Source organism: Aptenodytes forsteri, unplaced genomic scaffold (assembly GCF_000699145.1).
Source record: "Aptenodytes forsteri isolate BGI_AS27 unplaced genomic scaffold, ASM69914v1 Scaffold418, whole genome shotgun sequence".
In the NCBI taxonomy this organism is placed as follows: Eukaryota; Metazoa; Chordata; class Aves; order Sphenisciformes; family Spheniscidae; genus Aptenodytes; species Aptenodytes forsteri.
In genome coordinates this window covers 972647-993783 of record NW_008795245.1, presented here as the reverse complement: position 1 = coordinate 993783, position 21137 = coordinate 972647, and positions in this window count along the sequence as shown.

The window sequence follows — 21137 nt, the reverse complement described above, 5'->3', positions numbered from 1 at the left end:
GAGGGCTTGACCACCCATATTGACACCTTGGCTATTAAGTTCACCTAGTAATAGGTATGAATTCATTGCTCGCACTGATTTTTAGATCCCTCGATTTTATGCAAGCGGGACTGCACACAGTTTATAAATTCTACATGTTTTCAGAATTTTGTTTTCAGGATAGGCTTTACTATAAAAACAATAACAAATGAGACAATTGCACACCAAAAAAAAAATCCAAGATGCAAGATTTATTTCACAGTAGTATCTAACAAGTATGAACGCTCTACAGTGATATAGATGATGTGTAAGTCTCGGTGATCTGCTAACATTTTTCTAGCTCGGTGATGTATATTCCTTTTGAAAATACATCGATAATCTTCGATTGTGAAAAATGCTTGAGCCTGGTTATCTGAAACTCAGACTGTTCAACTCTGTATAAAAATTGACCTTGCAGATGAAATGCCAGCAGTTGGCATTGGACTGATTAATGGCGCTTGTGACAGAGTTATCAGTATTAGACAGTAAATATGCAGGCTAGGGGATGGACTGCTAATTTTGTCCTTTGCCGAAAGGCGCTGTAGAAATACAGGATATTGACAGACTAAGCAAAATTCTCATACTGTGTTCTCAGTACTATGGCAACCAGAAGCTGGAAGTATCTGCGTATGAATTTGGTCATCTAATGCATAGTTGACTGTGGAAGTTTCGCGTGTTTTTAGTGTGACTAGTATTTTGAGATACTGGTATTGGACTAGGTGATCTTGTTGAGGTCCCTTCCAACCTTAATTTTTCAATACTTCTGCAGATTTTGTAGAAACGCAGATTTTGTGTTTGTATAAATGTTAACATAGAAGGCAAGAAAGGAAGAAAAGGTATGCAAAGGGAGAGCAGCGCAAAGGCCTATACAGAGTTCGTGTAGCCTTCAATAACAGGGGACTATAAATGAAAAAACGGTTGAAAATGTGTAAAAAGAAAAAGGGAAATACTAGCTATTATAAAAAAACTAAACCAAAACAACAAACTGCATCAAGAAGAGAGGATTTGGTATCATTTAACCAGAAGGAAAATGTCCTGAAAACACCTTAATTAATGTAAAGCCTGAGGAGGGTCATTTGATAAAGGCATTGGAGTTTCGGAGAACTTTTAATACACGAGTGGGAATTGATCTAATAGCCAGTGTCACACAGTGTCCTGTGGAAATAGCCCATGAATTGTAAGTGGCTTTTCTCAACCTAGCAGGTGAATAATGCGGGATTCATCTGGCAGCACAATCAGTTATTTACATTTCCTAATTGTAATTCTGAGAATTAAATATTGTAGGAAATGTGATCAATAAATACTCTTTTAAAGGGACTCTAATGATTGAATCAGAGGCAGAAAAGTGGAAAGTAACTGCTTTGAGTAGAAATACCCTGAATTTGTCCAGTGAGAGATAGTAATACTTCATGCAAAATGTGATCCTTTATTCTAAGGCATGTGGCCAAAAAAATGTGATCCTTTATTCTAAGGCATGTGGTTAATGTGGCCAAAGGTGCAAATAATCTGTAACTGAATTTAAAAAAAAATAAATACTGTGGCAGTGGCTGGAAATGCCAAGTTGTGCATTCTCTATAGTTCATGAGAATGCTTCTTTCTCCAGGTGGTGGTAACAACTTGTCACCCGGCTACCTCTGCTGCATGCAGATTCCAGGTCATGTCATGGAGTACTTGTGCAGACACTTGATGTCTGACCTGTTTAATGAAATAGCTACAACTCATTGCTATGGAAAAGCAAACAGTATCATCCTTATCTTGGGTATTTTCTTCCTAGCGAGGGTGATGAGAATCGTGCAGATTTATCGGTATTGGGTGTTTGTAGTCTGTGTGTGTCAGTGCTGGTCAGAGGTGCTGCTTGGTCACGTTGATACGCGCAGGCAGAGCTGTACTTCACCCCACGCATTTCCAGCCCTTCTGCTAACCTGTCTGCAACTTCTGTTATTCTTTGACCTGGAGTTACAATACCCTAACCCACTTTTGTACTGCCAAGGACGTTTGCTCCCTACACATCCTTTTTAAATTCCCTTTATGATATGATGATGTAGCCCAGTTGTAGTTGTAGAAACAGCCATTTGTCAGTCATTCGTGTATCGATTTTTTTTTTATTATTTTTTTTAACAACTGGGATAGTCATAGTTTCAGGCCTAGGTTTATTACTTTAGTGTGTGCTTCTGTATTCAGAAAAGAAAGAAAAAAGTAAATTGTAGAGAGCCTGACTTTCACTTATCGGCTGACAGTACTTGTCTGTTAGGTCAGCTGATACAAATTGAGTTGGTCTACCTCACAGTATTTATCTTCTTAGTAGCAACTCCTTACGTGACAAAATCTTTTTTTTTTCCTGACTAGAAATATCAAATTGATATATCCTATGGGTTAGATCTCGCTAGCGTTGAAATTCAAATTTGGCATTTAGTTACCTGCCTCTCTTTCTTCGAGATCTGTTTCCTCCTGTCTCTTCTTTCCCCTCTCCTTCCCTCATACTGGTATGCACAGGTGCCGTTTTTAATGCACACGGCAAACCCCGCTGGTGGTTGGCGGCTTTACACCATGCATTCTTCCCCTTGTGTTTCTTGTCTGACATGATATGGAGAGCTGTTGGCCATTGGCTCCATTTCAGAGCATCTCTCTCTTGTCCCTGGCCTTTGGGTTTTTTCCCTGTTTTTGGGGGTTGTGTTGGTTTTTGTTTTTGTTTTAACTTCTAATGTGCCCTGACAGCATTCCCTTATTTCTGATGACTGGAGCTTCCTGTTACCTGAAGGCTGTCACTCATCTGTCCCCAGTCCTAGACTGCTACTCTTCTCCTTGCTCCTTCTTTCATTCTAAATGTTGAATGTGGGGATCGTTCTTGAGAGATGCAACAAACTGCGTACAAGTGTAAGCTTTGCTTCAGCAGTCGGCACTGCCCAGGCTGTGCTTGATTTGCAGGCGTGGCAGAAACAGGATGCCGATGCAATAAGACAGGTACAGACAAAGGGTTGTTACAGGCCTTAGAACGTACGAATTAGTTGTTGTTGCTAATGGAGAACTGCTAAAGCATGCTAAAAAAATCTGATTCGGTCTACGATGCATATCTAGGAGGATATCAAGAAAAATTTAATAGAGAGATGGGTAATTTCAGGTCAACAGTCAGATGCGTGAAGTAATATGAAATGCTTAAGGTGCCTTTTCTTTGGCATCAGCAATATTCACTTTATAAATTCATTTTGTGATACTTGCACACAGTAAAGGGCAAACGGATACACGGTGGTAATAGCGTACCTTTTCCAAGAGGATAAAAGTTTGCCTGCCTGGAATTGTAGGTGGCAACTATACATTTAATGGGAAAGATTCTTCGTTTGCAAAACCAAGGAACCTGCGTGGTAGATATTAACAGTGTCATGGAAGTGTGTCTATGCGTATGTCTCCGGTATTTATACTCATATATACACCCATATATGCTCACATACACACCCATACTGGAGGCATACTGAAATTTTCCAGTTTGCACCATGCATTTCCAAAACACCACATACTAATGATACTGTTTATAAATGCGTATTGTATTCACTGAATCTTTTGTAGTTGAACTAATTTTTTCTATAAAAATACACTTGTAGATTAATTACTGTGATTGTGATCCTATTGAATTACTTTAATATGCCATAATTATTTCTATACTCTATTGAATGGGAAATCATTTAGGAAAAATGCTGGTTTGGCTATAATTTTTTTTTTTTAATTAGGAAAGGGTGTTTTTCTTGTGCTTACTAAGTCCAGGAGTTCTGAAGAATGTTGAAAGTACAGAAGTTTTTAGCGTTTAATCCAATAGTTAACCTTTTTTGCAAAGAATATTCTCAACTATCAATAATGAATCTTTATTCATGCTTAAGTAATTTACATTATACTTAGCCCAAGGTCAGAGGTGTTAAGATTGGCTAGGGTTTCGTAAAAGTTCTTTTAATATTCAGATAAAACTGAAGGTTGGCCTACCTTCTCCCGCTTGCAAATCTGTGCCCAAAGTCTATGTACTTGAAGATAAATAACCCCACCTGGAAAGAGTATGGACGCTCACAGCTCCGCTTCTTATTTAGATGCTAAACTACAGGGGGTTTCCCCCTTTTATGATCTGTTGCTTATTTAATCTTCCTTGTCTTCTGCAGTGCTTTTAAATGTTTAGCTAGCTAAGCTGTAACACTATCTTCCTGGTTCTACCCATTAGAGAGCAGCTAAGCAAGAAAGATAAACTTGGAAGCTCCTGGTCCTTCATTACTGAATGTCTCTTTGGCGTGCATCATGCTGGGGTCTCTAATAGGCTCTTTCTGTGTGCACCTTGGTTTGACCTTCTAAATTCTGTCCTATGGGGTGTGCTATAATGAGATAGATCCAGCTTCTGTGATCCAGATTGAAGTAAAGCCTCAACTTCAAATAGAAGCTCTACAGAGGATTCAGAAAGCTGGTTTGGGAGATGCAGCTGCTAACTAAAAAAGGTAGGCTGTAAGTTTTTAGGACTCACTCTTTTTTTTTTTCTTTCAGGGAGGTTTCTCTGCTATCTGTTCAATAGTGCCTGAAGTTTCCTGTAGCAATGACTCTTAGCATCTTCTGTCCCTGGTTTAAATTATTTGAAGAAAAAATTGCAGAAGTGTGTATTTACCAAGGCTAGTAGAATGTCACAGCCTAGCTATGACTGACTTTCTGGAAGAAGTCAGAAGAGCCCGCACACTTACTTGGAAGATCAAGAGTTGAAGCTAAAGGCTTGTATGAAGACTGAAGTGATGATGATTTTAATTTTTAGAAACCAGGTTTGGGGGTACAATTTGCTACTGCTTTTACAACACTGATTTACTGATTTACTGCATAATAATGCGTTTAAGAGTTTTCAGAGGCAACCAAAAATAAAATCATGGGCATATCTCTTAAAATAAAAACTTGGAAAGAAATGCCAAAGAGATTTTATGCTATTCTGTTTATACAGGCATTGGCAGATGTTAACGCTGGTGAAACAGTGACATCCAGTTAAAAGGCAAATACTGTATTACATGAGAAGGCAAGGGAAAATGTAGAGAAAAGCTAGCATTTAATGTCATGACCACTGCAGAAAAATTTGCAGAAGGGCTTATGTGATTAAATAGGTTTAAAAAGCAGTCAGAGTTACGTTTATATAGTCGGACTGGAACCTGAAGATGGTTCAGTTTTCCAGGTTTAGTAGAAGCGTTTAAACACATACTGTTTGATATTTTTTTTTTGACCTTGTATATAAAATTCATAGGTAGATAATTAACTTCACAGTTAAAAGCAGTATTTTTAATGGCATTGTTGAGCGGCAAAGACAGAAGGGGCAAGGAGAAACCTTACTGCCAGTGAGGTACTGTGCACGTAGAAATCAAGTTTTGTTAATAGAATATCTCAGAAGCTTGTGCTTTCTCAGTACGTGAATCTGTAAGTAACAGTCTGTTCCCTGCTGTCTACCAACTGGTTCTGAATTTTTATCTGCTTTGCTAATTCTCATATATCAAAACAGAAACAAACTTCATCTATGTGCCTTTCTGAATGGCAAGAGTGTGACTCGGTTTCTTTGACTTACTAATGCCTCTAGATTCCAGCACTCTCTGGACTCCTCCATGATAAATGAAAAAGACTGGCCTCGTGGAAAAACTGTACCACGAAACAATCAACTTACAGATTTATAACGTTGCTATTGCTGTTCCTGTAACAATTAGCCAAAGTAAAATAAAAGACTCTTAATGACAGCAATAACAAATTAAAGAGGAATAAAGCTTACTCAACATGTTAATTCTATTTTCCACTTGGGTACTACTCAAAACATCAGTGGAAACAGTGAGAGCAAGTATGTCCCATGGAAAACAAAGTAACTGAAGTTAGCCTTTCACAAGTGAGAGCTACAACCCAAATAAAATTATTCTCCTTGGATTCAGTTGGCAGATGCTAAAATAATCCTACTTTACATGGTGAGAGGCTTTTCAAATTATCTTTTTTTTCTTCCAGAGAGAGCCAGGCGAAGCTGGGGGTGCCCATTTTCTCATGGTGCTTTTCTTACCGCTCTAGCATCTTGAGGCACGTTATGGTCTATACAAAAGAGGGGACAGATTTTTCCAAAGTGACTTGCGTTAATTGGGAGAGATCACATCTGTACACAATAGTAATGTGCAGTGAGTAACCAAGGATGTGGGTGATTCAATACGTTGAAGATATCCACATTTGGGAAATTTCCACTGGTGAAAACCCACCTCATGGACATAATGCCATGTTACCGGAATACAATTTGTGCTATGTATGCTCCCCTTGATAGCATCACATCTGGCTTAAAATTTTTTCCACTTTAGCAGGTGATACTCACAGTGTAGATACATTTAATGACCTAGATTTTAAAAAATAAAAATCTGTAAAATCGACACGGTTCATCCAGTACTATGCAAACAAATTAATACGCATTTGCTTAGCTCTTTAGCACCATCACTCTCCAGTACCGCTGTTTGCAGTAGTTTTCATTAAAAAGTCAATCTTGCTAAGAATTACCAGCTTTTACTGCCTTATATTTCCCTGAGTGTTACAATCTGCCTGGATGAAAGAAGGAGCTCTAGGGCGGCAGGAGAGAAAGGTGAGCTAATGGGAGACACGCCGGAGAACTACACGTCCTGGGTGGCAGGAACCACAAAGAGCTCCCTTGAAGGAGCGTTGACCCAGTTTGGGTGATGATGGTTTAGGTAATTAAGCCTGAAGTACAAGTAGGATTCAGTAAGTAGAATTGAACTCTGATTAAACCTTCTGATGGGTTATGCAAAGAGAAGAGCCCTGAAGAGAGGGAATTTCTTAATAATATTGACTTCTGTCACAACACTGGACATTCTTGAAACAAAATCTACTCAACTGGAAAATTGGATGTGAGGAGGAGGAGGAGGAGGAAGACTTCTCTGCAACTCAGATGTTATAACCGCGCTGTACTGCTTGCTTGTGAACTAATACAAAGCCTTACACTGAGAAGAGAGAGCAGTAGGAAACTCGGGTCTCTTCCCTTGTGTTAATATATACATTGATGTTAATTTTGGAAGCATGGTGTGTTTAGAGCATTCACAGCTGTTGTATCTACATAGACCCCAAAATAGATTTAGCTTAGAGAATAACAGATACTATGCAGTGTCCCTAGAGAGAGAAATAATGCTCTTGCAATAGGTTTGCATGTGATTTTGACCACCTTTACGCTACCAGATGACAATGACCCTGGACTGTGCAACCTAGCTGGAGATGGGTGGCCCCAACCATTTCTACTTGTCACCTAGAGCAAACCAACATCTCTTGCAAATGACAGCAAAGAGCAGCGGGGAACGCACTGCCATCTGAGGAAAGTGGAAGGAAAGTGGTTTCGTGGAAATATGCACGTGCCAAGGAAGGTTAATGCTGTCAGAAATAGAGGATGTTGAGGAAAAAATGGCAAGCTCCTCCTTTAACTATCAAGCCATTCAGCTATGATCAACATTTTCTGCAGTGTCTAGTGATTTTAATTCTTTTTTATTCCTCTTCTGAAACTGAGGGGTTTTGGGGGGTTTTTGCAAAAGTTTGTCTTTGTGCAAAGCTGAAGTAAAGGCCTTTATGTAGTGTCTTAAGTGAAAGACAATTTAAGATTGTTTTCTCTATAACAGACTTCCTGAATATTATTTCTTCATAATAACTCAACCTGTGTTTTAATATTTTAAAGGTGTCATGCTTTTTCTCATTGTCCTATATTTAAAAAAACCCAAAACAAACCAACAAACCACAGGCAGAGTGACAGGTGCTACAAGGGTGATATTAGTCTCAATTTTTCATGGCTTTTAGACTGTCTTTTAATCCATGATTTTGGTCGACTCTTTTAAGTTAAAACCTAGGTGTAACATCTGGTTAAGGAATATAGCATGGAGTTAGGGTTGTGGTTCAGCCCATCCCTTAATGGAATTCTGTTTTTCACACACAAGTGGTTTTTTTTTTTGAATCAGATGTTTCATGCCTGACTTACTCATCTATATGACGGTTAATTACTTTTGAAGTAATAGAGACATTACTGAAGGAAGTGGGTAAGCTGTCAACAGGAAGATCTTAGCAAAATCAACACCATGAGATGATTTGTAGTCAGCTTTTGCAGTTGCCATCTGAAAGCCTTGTGTCAGTCAGTGGAACAAGCAAGCAGTGGCTGAGCTGTTACGACAGTCTCACCGTTTCTCTGTGCACCTGAATTTATTCCTAGCAAGAAATTGTCTTGGCTTGGGAAAAGGCATTCGATAAACTTACAGAGGAGTTTAATGGGTTTTTGATAAAATACTACTCTTGCATGTGCCTGCCAGAACATGGTTGCTTTTCCTGAGTTCTGCCGTTGCTGTTCTCAGACCACTCTCTGCTCGAATGTTTTCAGTAACTTCACGTTTGTACATCTTGCTGTAACACTGCGAGCAAAATGGAAGCCATTCCCATTAGTCAATATGCCCAGCTAATATATTACCAGTACTGTAAACCTTGTTTAGGTAGGTCATTGCAGGTCAATCTGTTTTTCAGAGAATTCTGTTGTCGCCGTATTTTTAAAATGCTGGAGTGTACCGATCCTTTGGAAGAGGACAAACACATATTTTCAAATCGCTTTCCCCATCTGCACTCACTCTATTTGATACGTGCAGCTTTCATTATTTGGGGGAGGAGGGGAAGTGGTCCGGAGTCAAACTGTTTGATTTGTTTGCTTGATACTTACTATGCATTAAACAATACTTAACCAGTCTGTCTGAAAAGGTGGTGGTGTGGAGAACGAGAGAGGGTGGGGGACTAGGTAGAGCTATCATGTGCTTTTTTTGCATAAAATATTTTAAATACACAGTCTCTTTCCCGAGCGTCTCACTTCTACCTGCTTTTCCCTGCCTTCCATAAAAAATAAAATCTTAGATGGAGCTAGCCAGGTGTAATTTACCTTTTAACTAGAACTGAAGCTGAATTAAGGAAAGGGATGCATAAGCCTAGCTGGTAACAAGAGTGTAGATGGTAGGGAAAGTTAATAAAAGGCAATAAAATACATACCTGGCACTTGATACAGTAATTATCTCAACTTAGAACTCCGTGTGGTTTAAGAAAACATCACCAGATCCTATTATGTTTTCCTGTACTTCACAGAAGCCTCTACAAGTGTAATTTCTTTTTCCTCTTCACTCCCTACCAGCCCGTTGTAGCTTACGCTGCGAAGCTGTTTTTCATGATCAGTAGCATGGAAATGGAAGGGAGACTGTGAGCTGTCACCTGGAGGATTTTTACAGGGGGTTACATGTGGATCTGATGAAAGTCCAGCTGTATATCATGCAGATGACACTTAATCTTTTTGTAGTACATCCTTTGGGCAGCGGTTTGCACTAGCTTGCTTCCCTCTGGTTGTGTGGGATTTGAAAAGGATATAAAAACTTGCTGTAGGTGTTAATAGTGTTCTGGCTCTGTATACAAGCGCAGTATGTTTGGTGGTAATCACACCAAAAGCATGCACATATCCCTTTCTCTTGCCTGGGACTGTCCGAGGGGAAGCCGCGTGTCAGGTCCGCTTCCCTGTTGTAGCTAAATCTGAGTTTTGTGGCAGTTCTTGATGGTCTTGCTAGGCTAAAAAAAAAAACAAATTAAGAGATCCTGGGTCAGGCCTGTTTGAACACTGCTGACTCTGTTAGCTGGTATCGTGAGCTGCTGGTAGTTTCCAGATCATCTCTGCGGAAGAAACGGTTCTGTCTTGCAGATCTTTTTGCTACTCCTCCTTGGGCCGTCCATTGATTTCCAATCTGGTTTTGGTTTGGGGTTTTTTTGCCCTGTAACTGACACGTGCTCCCAAATTGCGTTTGTCTCGATCGAAATCACATTGAAGCATGTGTTGTATGGTCCTCCACTTTCTTTGGGGGTTCTTTGCTTTTCCTCAGGATCAGGGCTGTGTGATACCTGGTATTTGCCTCTCTGTCTGCTACAGACCAAGCAGACTTGGTTTCTTAATGTCTGAAGTGAAACCGCTAATAATTGTCAGTCCCAGCAGGAAGTTGGAGAAAGGAACGTCTGGCCAAGTTCTGTGAAATTCTCCAGCTTAAAGTCTCCAGACATTAAAATCAATTTCATTTATCTGTCTAAATGTTATTGCTCAAAGTTGAGTAATGACATGTTGCTCGAAGACGAGCAAATTGGGTAGAAAGAGGCAGGAGCCATCCTCTACATCAAAGATGTCCGTGTTGTTGGTTTTGTAACAATTCCTATAAAGTAACAACTACTGCTCTGAAAAATTTCCTCTGACACAGGAGAGATGCGAATACTGACACTGAAGTAATTGGTTTGTCCAAGTGGATATATTGCGTACATCTGTGCAGGCATAAACTGTCTCCGGTATTTGACGGTATAGCTCACCATACCATGCAAGACCCTATAGTTTGAATGGCCCCGTGGCCCTTTCCTCTTCAGGGATGGGAATGGTGGCAGCGTGAGTGAGTCAGCCCACCTCCTCTCCTCGCCTGGCCAAATCCCACACCCATGCTGAGGTGGCAGAACTGAAAAGCAAGTATCTCCACTGTCAAGAAGTCTCTTCCAAGCATATCATCTTGCTAAATATGTCTTTTCTATCCATTTGCCCAGTTACTATTAGAGGTGGATGTGTTTATGATTGTGAGAGAGACATTACTGTCACAATGCAGGAGATGCAGGTATGTGAATTACATGTTTCCCTCTGATTTTTTGATCAACTTCAAGAGAACTGAGGGGTTAGGCTCAAAGCAGCAGAGCAAAACACTTTAAGAAAAAAAAAAAAAAGAAAAGAAGGAGAAGGAAGAAAAAAGCTTCTTAGTGTCACTTAATGAATACTTGAAGCCTGTAATCCAAAAAGCTACAATTCTGCAGTAAGGATACCTGGAGATGCTTAGATGCTAAGGTTCAGCAAAGTCCTTAACGCAAAGTGTCCAACAAAGCAGAATTTGGTGTGATATCTTGTTTCCTTAGGAAATTATGCAAGGGGAACCGAAAGTAATCATAACCCCTTCATCATATCTTGTCATGGAACAAAAGCGTATTAAAATATGCTTTTTAGTTGACACATTTGTTCAAATGTTAGAAGTTATCTCCCATGAAAATAATTGGAAGTCTGGATTGAAATATCAAAACTACTCTGGAAAGTATTATGTATAAAAATTTCTGTTTATGAATGTTTATGATTGTCTTTCACAAGTAATATGATTCTTTTGCTTTTACAGCATCTGAAGTGGAAAACATATACGCAGAGGTACATGAAAGATTAAATCAATCACCAATCACACCAAGCCAATAAGCCAGTCACACACATGGCGCCGAGCAAGATTCTTCTACCTTTGGAATAAAGTCTCATAGAAAAAGTAAACCTCATAAGACATAATCATAGTAAAATGAAGAGTGCAATAACGAGGGCAACCATATTGTTAAAATATGAGAATTAAGCTTCAAATGCATGCAATTTGAGTTATATTTTATTATGTTTAAATAATATGTGAACTGGTAGCTGCAATGCATATTGCTACCATTGCCCCAAAATCCAGTAACTGATTTGCTTATAAATCTGCTAAGTTCAAACTGAAAATAACACATGAGCCAAAATACTAAGGTGTATATTACACGTATTTTAAAAAGGCAAATATCTAAAAGAATTAAATTAGAGGGAGAGCTTGTTTATATGATTTAAATAGTTTCATTGTAAAGCTTTGTCTTGAAGTAAGATGGGTTTTTAAAATTTCTAAGCAAGATGGGCATCTAACTTATCTGAAAACCACTGAGCACTGTTTAAATTTTAACTGCATTTGAAAAATTTAAATGCTTTAGAAGTTGTATTTAATTTTGTTTGTAGCTAGAGATGAGTAAGTGTCTTGGGATGTGATATTTCAGGAAGACACGGAACAGTTGTAGTAAGTACCGATAAATAAGTGCGCAGAGACCTAGAAAAGCTGACTGTTAAGGAAGCAATGAATAGAGTGAGGCCATTTATCTCAAGGAAGAGAAGAGTAAGGGAGAGGAAACTTTAAATATGACCTTTAAAAAACCACAGACCTCCTCCGAAGAGGAAGGGAACCATTTGCCTTCCACGCCTGCAATGGGTAGAGCAACGATGATGGGCTTTGCCTGACTCCAGAGAGTCTGAGTGAATCCCTGGTGGGTTGCTCAGGCAGGGAAGCTGCTGAGGCAAAGGGGCCGATCACCTCTAGGGACTGTGAAATCTGCACTGTGGATGTTTCCACTCCTGGTTTTCACAGCCTTGAGGGTCTGGTCTGTTTGTTGATCTGTTCTTATGCGGTGCGTGTGCTGGTTTTGTTAAGGCTCTCCTGTTTTCCGTGTCGGATTTTGCAGCATTCCCCTGGTGTGGCTGCTTTTCCAGCTTGGGCTGCGCTATATGGGGGCTGGTAAGGGCACAGCCAAAAAAGGGTAAGGTGTTGTACGAGGTTTATGGAAGTCTGCTGTGAAGTTAGTCAAGAAAATGGCCTGCTTAATAGGCCATGGTTTTCCTTTCTCTGCTGCTGCTCTTAGCTGTTGTAACAGCGTCTTGTGAAAAATGACTACCTGTTGTGAAGAGGGGTTATTCTGAAGCTAGCCATGAAGAAGCAGGTGTGTAAAAGCTTGTGGTACATGGCCTGGGTAAGGCCGGACATTCCTGAGCTCCAGGCGGATGGATGCACTTTAGCATTGAGGGCTAAAACTATAAAAGGGCCCCCAAAAGACTTCTTAGATTTCTCCTCTGTAACAGCAAGACAAAAAAGGTCAGAATATCAAGTGCCTGCATCAGCAACTTGCTCCCTCGTTGCACGACATCTAGAGAGAAGGAAAAAAAAAAAAAGCAGATAAATGGCGGAGAATTAATCCATAAGTGGCTTTGAGGGCCTGTGTGTTGGGGTGTTCTGAATGGAGAAATCTTGCTTTCTGGGTGTCTCTTGTTTTTGCATAGATGTCTCTTGTGTCAATTAGTCACGTGTTTTCACCTTTTTTTAAAAGGGGAGTTGTGTGAGCAGTGGCAGGACAACATGTCTAAGTCATCAGAGATTCCCCCATTACTGATGTGTTTATTGAGGAAAAGAGGGGTAGTCAGCTGGGAATGCCTGAGCCCAAATATATTTGTAAGAGATGCTGAGCATTGCCCTCTCATCTCAGAAGTGATCTTTCCTTGAAAATGTGACCATATTATGCTAACAGAATAAATCCGGAGGAGGAAAGAGGTTAGCATGGATGTCTTGCTGTACAACATAAAATAGTTAAGTCTGACATTTTGAAAGTAAAGGTTCAGGATTAACTGAAAAGGGCTTTTTTTTTAATCTTTTATTGAGGATATGTTAAGAAAACAAATGGAAAAAGGGAAATATAATCCTATTAGGTGTTCACAAGGTTTTAAAAATGGTAGGCACTTTCTTTTGGGGAAAAACAATAAAAACAAGTGAGACGACGGAGTTATTTTCCATCGCTGCTGCTGTTAGACTCCAATGCTACTTTTAAAAAAAAGCGCTACAAAAAAAAAAACCAAGAAAAATCACAAAACAAGGCAAAAACAACCACAAGGGAGGAAAAAAAAAAGAAAGCAAAGATTGACAGGGCAGCTTCTCTATCTTGTGCTGATTCATGTTTGCATTCTTACTGCTGATGAGAGATAGGCCCAGTACACCATCTCATCCATACTCTGACGTGGAAAATATGAGGTATAAAAGATAGTGCCCCTTTAGCTGCCTCTCTGGTCAGAAGTACATGGCGATGATCCACCAGCCAAGGCGGGGCGGGTAGGCCGGGCATTTCAGAAACGGATTGCAAAATAGGGGGGGGGGGAAGAGCCTTGGGGAGGGGTGCGGATTTCAGCTGTGTCTTTGGTCCCTAAGCGATGAGGGAAGGGTAAGAGTTCAGCCTGTATCTCTGGTGCCTAAGCTGCTGTTCAGACACTGAATGAATGATTGATTGAATGACAATAATTCTTGTTATGGTGAATGGGACTCTACTTGCAAAATGTCAGGTAATGAGAGAAACGAGCATAAAAATTTAAAAAAGCACAATAAAGCTGCTTTACCAAAGCTGGTGGGGGTAGGCTTGCCATTAGGATCTCTCTGGGTCCTTTCCGTCTAGGACTTAACTTCCAGCTTCAGACAGACGAAGATTTAGGACCCCAGCATATGGAGGCACTAGCTGCTGTGGTGCTCAATCTTACTCTCTTGAATCTATTCCTCTTGCGCTAATGTCACTTGACTAACTTGACATGACCACGAGCAGATGGCAAACTTTACTTTATGCACGTAATTTTCAATGTCACAATTTCTCCATTAATTTATAGTCCCTTTTGCCTGTCCACCAAGCATAATTTTGAAACTACTTTTAGATTGCTTCATAGAATCATAGAATCATTGAGGTTGGAAGAGACCTCTAAGATCGAGTCCAACCGTCGACCCAACACCACCATGTCCACTAAACCATGTCCCTAAGTGCCTCATCTACACGTCTTTTAAATACCTCCAGGGATGGGGACTCAACCACTTCCCTGGGCAGCCTGTTCCAATGTTTCACCACTCTTTCAGTAAAGAAATTTTTCCTCACATCCAATCTAAACCTCCCCTGGCGCAACTTGAGGCCGTTTCCTCTCGTCCTATCGCTTGTTACTTGGGAGAAGAGACCCACACCCACCTCGCTACAACCTCCTTTCAGGGAGCTGTAGAGAGTGATGAGGTCTCCCCTCAGCCTCCTTTTCTCCAGGCTAAACAACCCCAGTTCCCTCAGCTGCTCCTCATAAGACTTGTTCTCCAGACACCCTGACCAGCCTCGTTGCTCTTCATATCCCTTTCTAGTATGAATTCTGTCTTTCAGCTATAGAATATTGCCGACTTCTTTGTAATTGCATGTAACCAGTCAAGTTGGGCGACTGTTACCTTGGACAAAAGTGAGGCTCTTTTTGTCTTGTGCTTTGAACTCAAGATGATTCATTACCTGATCTCGGGATCTGTGTAGAATAGAGTAGACTATTTTGGTTGGAAGGGACCTACAACGATCATCTAGCCCAACTGCCTGACCAATTCAGGGCTGACCAAGTTAAAGCATGTTATTAAGGGCTGAATTGGCTGCTGAAATAGATTCCCCCCCCCCCCCAACTCTGAGTACTCTGATTTTGTTGATTCAGATTGCTTCCTAATAAAGTCCAGCTATTTTTGGACATAGAGTTAATCTCTGGTGTCAGTGTGGGATGCTACGGTGAAGGGGCAATGCAAATAAATCCACATCAGCTGATGGTCTGTGCAAAGGACAAGAAATAAATGAATTGCTGGATTGGAAAGGAGACATTTAATGCCAAGGTGCTAAAAATGCTCAAGTTTTGAGGGAGGTTTTCTAGAAGTATGATGCAATTTGGAAAGCATAGTATGAGTGGCCTCAAGGCATAGTTATATCGCAGAGTCATATTTCTAGAGGCTATGAAAATATGTAATAAGGACTGATTCATAGACACGTTTTTGTACCAATTTTTCTTTCAGTTAAGGCTTGACAGAAAGAGTTTTTTGGAGGAGTGGGGAGGGTCTAATTCCTTAAACCAGTGAAACCTCATCCTGGCTGCCAGCATAACAATACTTTATACTCAGGCATTTGCCTAAAATTAAGATGGCTAATACTTTTTAAAGTTACTTACATAAATGCATTTATCTCAGACTATTGGCCCCTCTACTGAGAGGTCACACAGATATAAAGTTTGTTTTTGGGGTGTAATTGGCCCCCCCCCCCCCCCCCCCCCCCCCCCCCCAACTCTGAGTACTCTGATTTTGTTGATTCAGATTGCTTCCTAATAAAGTCCAGCTATTTTTGGACATAGAGTTAATCTCTGGTGTCAGTGTGGGATGCTACGGTGAAGGGGCAATGCAAATAAATCCACATCAGCTGATGGTCTGTGCAAAGGACAAGAAATAAATGAATTGCTGGATTGGAAAGGAGACATTTAATGCCAAGGTGCTAAAAATGCTCAAGTTTTGAGGGAGGTTTTCTAGAAGTATGATGCAATTTGGAAAGCATAGTATGAGTGGCCTCAAGGCATAGTTATATCGCAGAGTCATATTTCTAGAGACTATGAAAATATGTAATAAGGACTGATTCATAGACACGTTTTTGTACCAATTTTTCTTTCAGTTAAGGCTTGACAGAAAGAGTTTTTTGGAGGAGTGGGGAGGGTCTAATTCCTTAAACCAGTGAAACCTCATCCTGGCTGCCAGCATAACAATACTTTATACTCAGGCATTTGCCTAAAATTAAGATGGCTAATACTTTTTAAAGTTACTTACATAAATGCATTTATCTCAGACTATTGGCCCCTCTACTGAGAGGTCACACAAGGGGATATGAAACTGGTTTAAGTCCTTGGTCTCACGTCATCCTTGGTAGGTTCCTCCCTTCTCCAGTTTCATCCGCTGCCTGTCTGTGCTGGGCCTGATTGTCTGCTGCTTTAGCTGCAGAAGAGAAATTATGGTATTTAGTTATATTTTAAGTTCTTTGCTATGTGATGAGAAAACATCCTCTGAGTGTCCCAGGTAAATGTAGCTTTATTAGAAAAGGGTAAAGAAAGATTAAATGAAAAAGGTACTCAGGAGAAACTGGCTATAGAAATACCTCTGGTGATCTTTTTCCGTATCTCTTGCCGTCTCACTGACAAGTGTAGGAGTGAGCCGGGAAGCTTAATAAGAAAATGGTCTTGACACTGAAGTCTGGCTTGTTTTCCATCACCTTAGACAGTGGATCACCTTGAATTTTTTATATGACCAAGGCATTAAGTATACTTGGAGCTCAGTGTTGAAGCTACCCAGAATCTCAGAAGATGAACCATAGGAATTAACAAAGTGGTCATTTAAACAATGAATCTCGTACCTTAGGAGGGCAGTGTCATCCTAATTACTTGGACATTTATGCTCAAGGGAATGCTTAAACCTGATTTCAATATGTAAACTGGTAGAAGTTTACTTGCTTTTTCTAACTGTTTTTAAGCAATTCAATGTCTTTGTTTTAAATCCAATACCCTAAAAGGAATGCACAGATTGTCTTGGGGAGTACTTGTAATGTAACTTTTTATTGCAAATATTGTTGGAGTTGTCTCTTCAGAATTCAAGTTGAAGGTATGCTACAATTCAAGTCTAGTTCAGCTTGACCAGAAAAAGCACCGTGGGATTATAGAGCGTAGGTCTGCGCTTAGTGGAGTGCAGACGTTACGAGATTATGTAGCTTTGACTAACAGCTGAGAAGGCTTTGAATAACAGCCACGTGTGTACAAGCTGTAAGCCAGATTCTCTGCTGTGATGCCAGCCCCTTTGAGCCATCTGACGGTGTAATGGAGCTGAAAAGTGGCTCTGTTATATATCCCTATCTTCTGTTCCTCAACCACGGGGTAGTTCCCAGCTGCCACAGTGTTGGCATAGCCCGCTCTCTCGTACCCAACCTTAGACCCCAGAATAGGGACTCTCTCTGGACTTACACTGCGAGTCTGCTAAGGAGGATGTGATTAGGTGAAGCATTTCCACCAGTATGTTCCCACAGAGCTGTTCCAAGTACACTGGGACCAGTTTGGTTCAGGAAAGGGAGTCATTACTAATGTCCTCCAAATGGGTGTCCCAGTGAGAGCAGCTGTAGCTGAAAATTTGCCCCTGGCATTTATTCTTCAGCCAAAATAAAGTTAGATTTAACTTATGACCTTAAAAGTTCGCCGCTCCTATGAATGTCCTACAAACCACTCATTGATTTAGACTTACATCCCAACACTGGGTTGATTTATCAGCCGTGAACAGATGGGTTCCTTCATCTGGCACTCTGCAAGATGAAGTGTGGGATTTTTTCATGCTGACAGAGGGATCACAGTTTTGTTGTCTCTGTGTGACAGTCGCCATACCCAATTCACTATGTGTTGGGGGATTTCCCCTTTCACAGTGAAAGAGGAAATAAAAATGAATGCGGAGCACTCTGGTTTAAACAAACCAAGAACTTCCTATGAGAGACCACAGAAAAAGTTTAAGGCTTGCTTCCCCCCCCCCAGTCAGAAATCCAAATGACTGTCATGACTTGCCTTGTGAAATACTCAAGTAGTTACATTAGTATGTTTATCATGTTTTTTTCTTAAACTGGGACCATGTAGTCAATGTTGCTGACTCCTGGGAAAGCTCCCATAGCCTCACAGAGGTGCATGCCACGATTTTTTCATTCTTACTGGTTTTGACTCAACAGTCAAAAGTGAATAAGGCAGTGAGTGAAAGGTGTTAAAATGGACTGGTTATCTGCTAGAATCTGGTGTATTTTCTGTGTGATGCTCGTGGTGTCCTCCCAGGGCATCTGCCTAGAAAATCAGCTTTCTCTCATTTATGATATTTTCTTTCCAAATTTCTGATCAGTTCAAACATAAGCATGGTATGTTCACATGGTAACAAGCAACTGAGATACCACAGTTTGGAGAATTACTTTTTTCAGATAGTGTTAATCTTTATTAGTATTGCAATTTAGCTGAGTTGATGCTTCACGGCTGAACAATGAGTCTGTGTGTTCCAAAGCTTCCCCACTTGCCAAGCAAACACCTTGCAGGTGGTTTAGGCACCTTTCTGCAGGTGAACCTCCCCTGTGAATGTGCTGGGGTTCAATGTCCCTCCACGCGCGGTTCCTTGTCCCTGTCTCCCTGACCTGCTGTATCTGGTATCAGGGCTGCTGCCACGCTCTTCTCACAACCAGGATCTGCTTCTGTTCAAGCCTCTCTGTCCCACGGTTGGCACAGCCACTGTCCATCACCCCTTTTAGATTTGGGCCAAGACTGAGATAAAGCGAGCTGGCTGATGAAATCCAGAAGCGCTTGGATTGCTCTGCAAAGCGCTCCTTTAGGTGTTGTTTCTGCAGCTCTCCCTGCACAGAGCCAGCGTGGATTTAAGGAGGCTTATTTGTCTGTTCTCTGTGCTAACCTTAGTATGTATTTGTACAGTTAGAAGAAACTACTGCTCTTAATCCAGTTTTGAGCACCACTAGTTCAAAAAGATGTATTTTTATCTTGTTTGCAATGTAAGGACAGATACATTCTTACCTGAATAGGGAGAAGTGTTGAGTTCAGTGGCTGGGCCAGGCTAAGCCTGGAGCTTACTGTGGCGCCAGAAAAAAATATCTTTGACTTGATTGCACACGGGTAAATCATGGAAATATATTTAGAGCTCTAGATAGCACTTACTTACCACTTTTCATTAAATATGTGCTTTTGTTTTTTAAGCCCTGTCCTATTGTAAAGTGGGGGCTTAAACCTGTGTTTATTATGCCTTGTATTGAGATTACGCCCTGTGGTTAAGGAAAATGTCTGGACAAAAGAAGAAACATGTATGTATGGGTTAAATAGCTGTTAGGAGCATAAATGCCTGCCCAGTGGTGCAGGAAGTTCCTCCAGATGCTTCTGTTTTCCCCCCACCTGATCCCCCTTTCTTTTAATTTTCTGTTATTTACAGCAGTCTCCACTGAAGGAGTTAAATCTCTCGGGGAACTGACTCCTTTTTCACAGTGAGGATGCCGGGCTTTGACAATTATCTGAAAATCCAAGGGCCACGCAGTGAGTTATGTAGGTTAAGGCAATTGGAAGCAAGCTCATCAGAAAGCGTACAGTAGAGCTAATAAATAGCAGGATGAGCCTGAGGCATTTCACGGGAGAGAAATATCAGGTAATGATCACCTGAAAGATTTTACAGTCTCCTCATTATTTGGACATAATTAACTGAGAGGGGCAAAATATTGCAGCCTGATAAGGTGAATCTTTGTCTTAAGAAAGGGTCCATGCTCTCTGCATGGGAAAACTGTTAAGGCTATAAAAATCCACGTATATAGTTAGAATGAAAAGGGAAATACAAGAAAGTGAAGGTCAAGTATCACTTTGCGAGATCTGGCTTATTGAGACCTGCTTTTGATTTCTAACTCAGCTGAGTGAATACAATGTTGTTCTTGGCGTACCATTGTGTCGCTATAGTTAAATCATGTCAGTGGTTAAAAACATAGTTATAAGAAAAGCCGTAATCTTTACACACATAAATATATTAACATTTCCGTGTTACCCCAAACTGGAATTTCTCCGCAAGGTTTCAAAGCCCCGGGTGAGGGCAGGTTTATTCACCGGGGAGCAGCTCGAGGTTCGCTTTGCAGCTCTGCGTCCTCAGAGAAGGGACGGGGACCTGCCCCTCTCTCAGGCTGCAAATGAGACTGTCCTGAGCTGCAGAAAGAGCTCTTCACCCTTGCTGGGGACTTGCCCGAGTTCAGCGTCGCCTACCCGCAAGTTTAACGAGCAGAGGAAAAGCACATTGGATCTGCGAGTCAGATCCACAAAGTCCGCGGGACAGACCGAATCAGTGCATTTCACAGCTGACGTTTAACACCTCTCTAATCTAATTACCTGTAATAAAAAGGCTATTCAATTGCAATCTGAACTGGGCATTTAAAGGCGTTCCCCCAGGTCTTCGCACCCTTCCTGATCCTTACCATTGTATTTGCCTTTTAGCTTGAAGGGAGAAAAGAGTTTAAATGGCCGTCTTCTGTGGAGAACTCCCACCACCGCCGGATTTGCCGGAAAGCTCCGTGCAAAAAAAAAAAAGAAGAAAAAAAAAAAAGGTGAGACCAAGGAGAGGAGGGAAGAAGGAAACCTCCCGCTAGCTGCATGAATTAGTGTGCTGTGTGAACTGGTTGACACAAGCTGATTTCCCCTTCTAAGTGAGGACCCGGGGACAAGCTGTGGCTTCAGAGAGGGGCACTGGCAGGGGTTGCAAAGGCTGCGGCTGGGAGTCCTGGGAGAAAACGGGGAGGGGGGGATGAGGGTGCAGTTTCTTGCCTCCGTCAATTTTAGGCAAACTTTCACGTGGGAAGGAAGGAGGAGGCGGCAGATTTAAGAGCAATAGCTGCAATGCTCAACCCAGTCATAAAGTAGCCGGAACGAGAGATTTTAGCGCGGGGACGGGAACTGCGTGGGTGCCTGTCGGCCGGTTTGGGGTGTTTGTGGAGGGGTGTCACCGCTTGCTCCGGCCGTGACTTGTTTTTTTTTCCGCTGAGGCGCGGCACGGATGCGGTGTAAAGGCAGGAGAGTGCGTGTTATGAGGGAGGGGGGGACGAGGGGGCACCCTCCGAGCCAGCGGGGCCCGGGGGCTGGGGGG